Source organism: Hylobates moloch, unplaced genomic scaffold (assembly GCF_009828535.3).
Source record: "Hylobates moloch isolate HMO894 unplaced genomic scaffold, HMol_V3 SCAFFOLD_7, whole genome shotgun sequence".
Lineage (NCBI taxonomy): Eukaryota > Metazoa > Chordata > Mammalia > Primates > Hylobatidae > Hylobates > Hylobates moloch.
This window is the reverse complement of record NW_026652282.1, coordinates 48,571,354-48,580,535: the sequence shown is the minus strand read 5'-3', so window position 1 is coordinate 48,580,535 and position 9,182 is coordinate 48,571,354. Positions and strand designations below refer to the sequence as shown.

The 9,182-nt window shown below is 39.5% G+C and overlaps 1 protein-coding gene across 1 annotated transcript in view; it reads left to right on the top strand.

The window, feature by feature from the left end:
• Positions 1 to 6,368: 6,368 nt before the first annotated feature.
• Positions 6,369 to 9,182, top strand: part of ALAS2 (5'-aminolevulinate synthase 2) — a 21,901-nt gene continuing 19,087 nt past the window's right edge. Inside the window, exon 1 of the mRNA XM_032757022.2 lies at positions 6,369 to 6,410. The gene's annotated coding sequence lies outside the window, so the exon portion shown is untranslated. The remainder of the gene's footprint in view (positions 6,411 to 9,182) is intronic.

The window sequence follows — 9,182 nt, the reverse complement described above, 5'->3', positions numbered from 1 at the left end:
GTGAGATGGTATCTCATTGTGGTTTTGATTTGCATTTCTCTGATGGCTAGTGATGATGAGCACTTTTTCATGTGTCTTTTGGCTGCATAAATGTCTTCTTTTGAGAAGTGTCTGTTCATATCCTTTGCCCACTTTTTGATGGGGTTGTTTGTTTTTTTCTTGTAAATTTGTTTGAGTTCATTGTAGATTCTGGATATTAGCCCTTTGTCAGATGAGTAGATTGCAAAAATTTTCTCCCATTCTGTAGGTTGCCTGTTCACTCTGATGGTAGTTTCTGTGCAGAAGCTCTTGAGTTTAATTAGATCCCATTTGTCAATTTTGGCTTTTGTTGCCATTGCTTTTGGTGTTTTAGACATGAAGTCCTTGCCCATACCTATGTCCTGAATGGTATTGCCTAGGTTTTCTTCTAGGGTTTTTATGGTTTTAGGTCTAACATTTAAGTCTTTCATCCATCTTGAATTAATTTTTGTATAAGGTGTAAGGAAGAGATCCAGTTTCAGCTTTCTACATATGGCTAGCCAGTTTTCCCAGCACCATTTATTAAATAGGGAATCATTTCCCCATTTCTTGTTTTTGTTAGGTTTGTCAAAGATCAGATGGTTGTAGATATGCGGCATTATTTCTGAGGGCTCTGTTCTGTTCCATTGGTCTATATCTCTGTTTTGGTACCAGTACCATGCTGTTTTGGTTACTGTAGCCTTGTAGTATAGTTTGAACTCAGGTAGCGTGATGCTTCCAGCTTTGTTCTTTTGGCTTAGGATTGACTTGGCAATGCGGGCTCTTTTTTGGTTGCATATGAACTTTCTCAATACATGCAGAAAAGGCCTTTGACAAAATTCAGCAGCCCTTCATGCTAAAAACTCTCAATAAATTAGGTATTGATGGGATGTATCTCAAAATAATAAGAGCTATCTATGATAAACCCACAGCCAATATCATACTGAATGGGCAAAAACTGGAAGCATTCCCTTTGAAAACCGGCACAAGACAGGGATGCCCTCTCTCACCACTCCTATTCAACATAGTGTTGGAAGTTCTGGCCAGGGCAATTAGGCAGGAGAAGGAAATAAAGGGTATTCAATTAGGAAAAGAGGAAGTCAAATTGTTCTTATTTGCAGATGACATGATTGTATATCTAGAAAACCCCATTGTCTCAGCCCAAAATCTCCTTAAGCTGATAGGCAAGTTCAGCAAAGTCTCAGCATACAAAATCAATGTGCAAAAATCACAAGCATTCTCATATACCAATAACAGACAAACAGAGAGCCAAATCATGAGTGAACTCCCATTCACAATTGCTTCAAAGAGAATAAAATACCTAGGAATCCAACTTACAAGGGATGTGAAGGACCTCTTCAAGGAGAACTACAAACCACTGCTCAATGAAATAAAAGAGGATACAAACAGATGGAAGAACATTCCATGCTCATGGGTAGGAAGAATCAATATCGTGAAAATGGCCATACCACCCAAGGTAATTTATAGATTCAATGCCATCCCCATCAAGCTACCAATGACTTTCTTCACAGAATTGGAAAAAACTACTTTAAAGAGATTCACTCTTTTACACTTCATAAAAACACTATGAAGTAGATATTATCAGTATCTTCATATTACAGACAAGGAAACTGAAATTCAGACAGGTGAAGTAATCTCCCAAAGTTCACACAGTTAATAAATGGCAGAACCCAGTTAATCTGGCTCGAGGGCTGATGTTCTTAATCACTGTTCATTCTTGCAGTGACATTTAGAAGAACCAAGTACCAGGATGAGATCTCATCTTCCATAAAGTGACTGAGCAAGTAATTCCAGACTCTTCCTCCTCCCTCAACATCTACAAAACTCACTGTTCCTGAAATGCAGTAAACATCTTAAGACCTCCCTGATTTTGTTGATATTGTACCCTCTGCCTGGATTGCCCCTCTCCCTCTGCTTTATCCAGTAAACTCATGCTTCGTAACCCATTTAAAATATCATCTGTTCTCTGTAGTGTTTCCTGAAATACATTAGAGACTTTTAAATTTTTTTCCTTTTGCTCATATTGCTGTCTCTGCCTGTTGAATAGGGGATTGAGAAAGAAAGCCCATTCTTCTTTACCAAAAGACAAAAACTATAAATAGTTATTAGATGTATTAAGATATATGCCAGGTGTGATGGTTAATATTGAGTGTCAACTTGATTGGATTGAAGGATGCAAAGTATTGATCCTGGGTATATCTGTGAGGGTGTTGCCCAAAGGAGATTAACATTTGAGTCAGTGGGCTGGGGAAGGCAAACCCACCCTTAATCTGGGTGGGTATCATCTAATTGGCTGCCAGCAAATATAAAGCAGGCAGAAAAACATGAAAAGGCTAGACTGGCTTAGCCTCCCAGCCTACATCCTTCTCCCATGCTGCATGCTTCCTGCCCTTGAACATTGGACTCCAAGTTCTTCAGCTTTGGGACTCAGACTGGCCTCCTTGCTCCTTGGCTTGCAGATGGCCTATTGTGGGACCTTGTGATCATGTGAATTAATACTACTTAATAACTCCCATATATATATATATATATATATGTGTGTATATATATATATATGTGTGTGTGTATATATATATACATGTGTGTATACATGTATATATATATATATACACACATATATGTATATGTATGTATATGAGAGTTATATATAAACTCACATATATGTGTGAGTGTGTGTGTCTCCTATTAGTTCTGTCCCTCTAGAGAACCCTGACTAATATACCAGGACCTTTTTTGATTCTCCTAATAGGAAGATATTCCTACTAAGCATATAGATTACTTATAAAAGGAAGAATATGAGCCTGACATTGAACATTTTAGCTCTAATTATAAGTGTTATTAAACAATGAAATAATATTTATAACACTCTGAGGGGTGAAAAACTGGACTTTGGAATATTATACCTAACCAAAAATTATAAGAGAATTCTCTGTATTACCCTATGATATTTTGAAAAATATTGATGACTAAAATTGATACAGGAAGAAGTTTTTTAAAAAACATATAAACAAATTATCATGGAAACCATTGGAAAAGCTGTCTAAGAACAACCCAGCTACCATCACCAAATGGTATTAGGGCAAATAATTATATTGGCTGGTATTACCAAAACTTACAAGAACAGATGTGTTATTTAAATTAAAATAGAAACTATAGACCAATCTTACACGAAGAAGAAACCACAGCACATCTGGGACATAGCTATCATGCTACCCTCTGAGTTTCATTCCAGAATGTGGGTAAGGGATATAGCTAATGAAGGAGAGAGATGCTGATAGTGAGACCAACCCTTCAGGAAGTAACTCAACAAAGCCTGTATGTCTTCCTTAATCCCCACTCATCACAAGTGGTTGAGACTATCATTAACCGGGACAACTTTTTACAGAGATATTGGATAAAATGTAAGAAAAAATATTTAAAAGATCCATATCCTTTGGTCAAATAATCCCATTTCTAAAAATCAATACTAATATTCGTGGTGATGGTTACACAATTCTGTAAATATACTAATAATCATTGAATTACACAGTTAAAATGGGTGAATTTTATGGTTTATAAATAAACTTTTAGAAAATCTATGCTAAGAAAATGACCTAAGATGCAGAGAAAACTTTAAGTACCATGATGTTTACTGCAGTGCAACTGCAAAGTAAAAAGTTGAGACTCCTAAGTCACTGAAGTCTATTCAATCAAACATTGTCTGAATATCTACTTATTGTCAGGTTGACACTGGGGTTGCAGAAATGAATCAGACCTAGACTCGGATTCCAGAGGAATTCCCACACAGGTAGGAAGTCAGCCAAGACACAGAACAAATCAACGCAGAGAGAGAGAGAGAGGGGACTACGTAGAGAAGGGCCAGGAAAGTGTTTCCTGAGGACATGCTACATGAGCATATGGGACTGAAATTTATTTCCCCCTCCAGGCTATAATGCCTCATAAAAAGGTGAGAATCACACAACCACCACCCAAAGAGAAAATGAGACATTTTCCTCTAAAGGAGAGGAGATATCAGGCACAACCACAGCCACCTACACTCACGGGCTCAGCTGGACCAGGAATAGTACAGAGAGGCACCACCTAAGTATCCTTCCCAATGACCTGGGAAGTCCCAGACACTTTCCTCCATTAGGGCACTTCGAGTTCTTCTCTACATCACCTCAGAGGTTTGTTAACCTCAGTAGATTTTATTCTTTCAGTTCCTTTTCTGGGTACAGGCAGAACAGAGTAGAAAGAACAGAGGAAATGCATCTGAATGCAACAGGCATTTCTGACGGCCCCTCTAGTCAATGGTTCCAGATTCCTGTCAGCAAGTTGCTCAAGGTCTGATGTGGGAGGAAGACATAAGACAAGGTGCCAGTAGTACTGTGTGATACATTCTGCGAGAGAAGATGTGGGGGCCCAGAAGAGGGAACAAGATCCAGTGTGGGGGTTTAAAAGGGCCTCCCAGAAGTGATGACCTTTGAGCTCAATTTTCAAAGTGACAAATGGTTAGCCAGCTAAAAATTTGGAGGTCAAGGTTATTGCAGCTGCATTTGAAATACCTTCTAGAAGAACTGGAGTTAATCTTTAGTTTTAAAAATGGTTAAGTACACCATGCTATAACCATACTCTCCAATTTACATGCCACTGCATCTCCAGTACCTAGCACCACACCTGACATGCTATAGGCACTCAATAAACATTTGTTGAATTAATAAATTAATCCAGATGAAGCAGCAAATATCACAGAAAAGGAGTTAATATTCATATTATTCAAAGTTCTTCTCATCTCATCCTCACAATAATCCAATAGGGTAGGTTCTATGACTGTCCCATTTTATATATGAGAGATCTGGAGATAAGTGAACCAAATAGCTAAGGTGTTTTGGTGACTTGGTGACTTGGGTGAGTCTGACTCCAGAGTGCATGCTTTTAGTCCACTATATTTTACTGCCAACCCACCCCCAAAATGGGCAAAAAGTAGACCACTCGGAAGAGAAATAGACAAATGATAAAGAAACATATGAAAAGACACCAATCTCATTAATAATGAAAAGCAAATCAAAGCAACACTGATATACCATTTTTAGTGCCTATAAGATTAACAAATATTTTAAAAATTGAAAATAACAAATGGTATTGGTGAGTTTGTGAGAAAATAGATACACATTTACTCTTATACACCACTGGGTGGGGAAGGGTGTATAATACATGTATAGGGCAAATTGGCAGTATCAAAATTTTTAAATGTCTATTACCTTTAGATCCAGGAATGCTTATATTTTAGGATGCCACCCTCTAAAAAAATGCTCTCACAAATGCCAAAAGATGTTTATTGCAACATTAATCATAATGGAGGGGGGAAAATCCTTGGGAATAACCTAAATTCATATCAATAAGGGAGTGTTTAAATAAATTATAGTGCATTCAGATTTTGTAACCTCCATGGTATATTGGCATATGGTTGAATGAAAAAAAAAGAAATTGCAGATCAATATGTAGACTATGGTCTTATTTATGTAAATATAATATTAATGATGACAATCTGCTCTAAAGATGAAATTGTCTGGTTATAACATGGTCCTGATGCCTTAGGATTGATAAGGGAAGGGGAAAAAGAGAGTGACAAAAGGGAAAGAAAATGAAAAAGAGAAGAGAAGGTAATAGAAAAGATAAGACAGAGAACTTCACATTTTTAATAGTATATTATGAGAGGAAGAGAAGAGTGTGGGTTCTGTAACTAGATTGCCTAGGTTCATAGGCGGGCTCTGTACTTTCTAGTTGGGTAATTATCAGCAAGTTACCTCACCTCTCTGAGCCTCAGTTTCTTCATCTGTAACACAGGGATGATAGTACCTATCTTTTAAGGTCCTTACGTGGCTAAATTAATTCATGTAATTAATTCATGTATTACCAAATTGTTACAACAACCGGGGATCTAGTCTGTGGAAGCTGACTGTTAGAGCTCATAAGCACAACACCATATTCTAGGTCTGACTCCAGAGCCCTCCCAACTTGTGCTACAGTCACTTCTGGGTTTTATTGCCCTCCTTTTATAGTTGAGAAGATCTATAGTCAGAGAGGTGGTTTTGTTCAAGGTACCCCAGCTCTATGTGGATGGTCTGATTCCAAAGTCCAAATGAGCTAATTTGGGCTATATGTCCTATAGAGACACTATAGAGACACTGTCCTATAGAGAGAAGAAAATAGGGAAGAGCCAGAGCTGGGGGAGGGGGTACACTAGAGGGAGGCGCTACTTTGGGTTTTATCTCTAGCAAGGAAGGGACTTGCAGGGCCAGGCCAGCAGAAGGCAGGGTGGGTGGGGCTGAGTCAGAGGAGAAGGGATAAATGTCAGGTCCTAACCCACAGTACCCACCCGTCGTTCGTTCGTCCTCAGTGCAGGGCAACAGGTAAGAGCTGCTTTCAGCCTGGCACCCTCTCTCTGGTCTGCCAGCTGGTCTCTCAGGGCTGTACACACTGACTCTCTGGTCTGAGTAGATCTGACTTTTTCCTTTGTTTCTTAGAATCTGTCTCTTTTTCATTTTCTTTTTACCTCCCATGTCTCTTTCTGTCTTTCCTCATTTTCAGCTTTCTTCTCTTTTTCCCTTTGTTACTTTCTTTTGTTAGTTTTCAAGATCATTCATTTCATTTCATCATTCTCTGACACTCTTGCTTTCTCTTATTTTTCCCTCCTCTGAATTCTAACTATCTTTTTCTCTAAATTTCTTTCTCTCCCCCTTTTTGTCTCTTTCCTCGGCTTTGTATCTCTCTGTCTCTGTGTTTCTGTCTCTCTCTTCCTCTCTATCAAGAACGATGCCTTAATATTTCTTCCTGCAATTCCCCATTCCTCTCTCCCTTTGACTCCCTCTACCTGCTGGACTGACAGCAGAGCTCAGTGGGTCAGAGCCCATGGGGAGCCTAGGAGTGGGGGGAAGAGCTAGGGAGGGAAACTAAGAGGATGTGGGGGTGATGGGAATGATGAATTGGGTAAGGAGAGATTTGGGGAATTGAGAGATGAATAATTAGCAGAAATAAGTGAAGAAAGTGGAAGAGGAATGTAGTGTCACTATACAGAAAGTAAACAGATTTCTATTCTCATCCTAATTCACTGTGAGACCCTAGGCAAGTCATTCACCCTCTGAAGAAACGGCTTGGCCTGTTAATTTCCACCACCCTTTCTAGTTTTGATTTTGTCATCTTCTAAATTTTCCTGTTTCTAAGAATTTCTGATTCTCTGATTACAGTTATCTAAAGTTCTGTATGATTCTTCCATGGTGGGAAAGCGGTACTAGGAAGAGAAGTAAGGCCTGATGTTTCCAACTCCTGAAGAGAAATTACCACTTCCCTTCCAGACCTAATTGACTTTTGCAAAGCAGGCCACAAAAGGGGTGGGGGGTGGGGGACAATGAATGCTGCAATGAGTGTTTTCTGGCTCTCTGCTGGGGTAGAGTTGCAGTTGGCCCTTTTGACCTCTGGGAGTACAGATAGGGTGCTGACAAGAGAGAGGATTTTAAAGTCATAGGGAAAACCTTTCAGTATGATCTGTTACTTGGTCTGAAATTTCACCATCATCTCTTTGGTTAAAAGTATTGTTTTAAGAAGATGCCTGGCAAGCATTACCACACATTAGGTGCATAAGTTATTAAATGGTACAGTAAATGAATATTCAACAGTACCTGAAATTCCACTGTAGTTACAGATCTGTTCCTTTGGTAAGGCATTGGTGACAAATGGCATATGACCTGGAAAGAGGCCTATGTTAGTGCAGCAGAGGAGATAAATGTCTAGAGTCAGGCCCTCAGTCAAGAAAAAAAGGTAGTAATAGTTGAATCACAGATCCATAGTGGTTAAGTTAGGAATCTCTGGAAACAGATTGCCTAGGTTCAAATCCTGCTTCTCCTATGTACTAGCTTTCTGATCTAGACAGGTTACTTAATCTTTTTGGGATTCAGTTTCCCTATCATCACAGGGTTGACATGAGAACACGGCCTGGCACACAGGGCTCTGTAAGTGTTTGACTATCAGAACTAGGTGGAATCTATGAAATTATCTAGTCCGATGTCAGTGGAGAAACCGAAGCCAAGAGAGGGGAATTACAGAGCCCAAGTTCACACTATAAATTGTAACAGTATTGGGACAAGAATCAATTCTCTAGCTTCCCAAACCCAGCCTGGTATATTCATGTGACTTCCCTTGGCTGTACCTTCATTTTTTCTACATGGGAAATGGAGAAAATAAAAATAATAAAGTCTATCAATTAAATATAATAGCTAACACTTTTTTACTGTTTACTCTGGGATAGGTACTCTGCTAAATGCTTTACATGGATTATCTTACTGAATCTTCACAACATTCCTGTGATGCAGATTGTCTTTGTTATTACCAACATTTTCCAGATATAAGATGTACAGCAGGGAAGTGACTTTTCTAAGGTCCCAAAGCTAGTGAGTGGCGGAGCCAGGATTCAAACCCAAGTAGTTTGGCTCTAGAGCCTATGCTCTTTATACCCTAAATTGACTAAAATGCTTCCTTGATTCAATTTTATTCACTCTAGTCTCTTGGTAGGTAATGAGATGAAATAGAAACAGAGCCCATGGTAACTAGACTACAAGGTCATGGGTATAATGATGGCCAGGCAGAGTGAGGCAGAGCAAATTTCAGGAAAGGAGTAACAGAACAAGAGAAATGAGAACAGGAGCTTGAAAGAACTTGAGAATTCAACAAATTCCAAGAAGTGGTCTATATTTTCCCAGGACCCTGAGAATATCATGGCCAAAAGCCCCCTAGTAATGATGTGTGTTTAATTTCTTCTGTTTTTATATACAGGAGGTAGGTCTTCTCCACCATTCCAAGGCAGGACTGGACTTTGCCTCCAATATTGGGGGCTTTCCTTCCCACTACATACCCCAATGTTGTTGGCATTATTGTTGCCAGTATTGATGTTGGGGGAGTTTACAGGAGCCTGGAGCCTTGTCATCTGCCTTACCTGCACTTCTGGGCCATCCACTTCTTACCACCAACAGCCAGGGCCAGCTCTAGCCAGATGCTCAGACGTGATTCCAGGAAGGGGCGCCTCTTCTCTCCCACGCCCTGGTCTCAGCTTGGGGAGTGGTCAGACCCCAATGGTGATAAACTCTGGCAACTTTATCTGTGGTCTGCAGGCTCAGCCCCAAGTGCTTTAG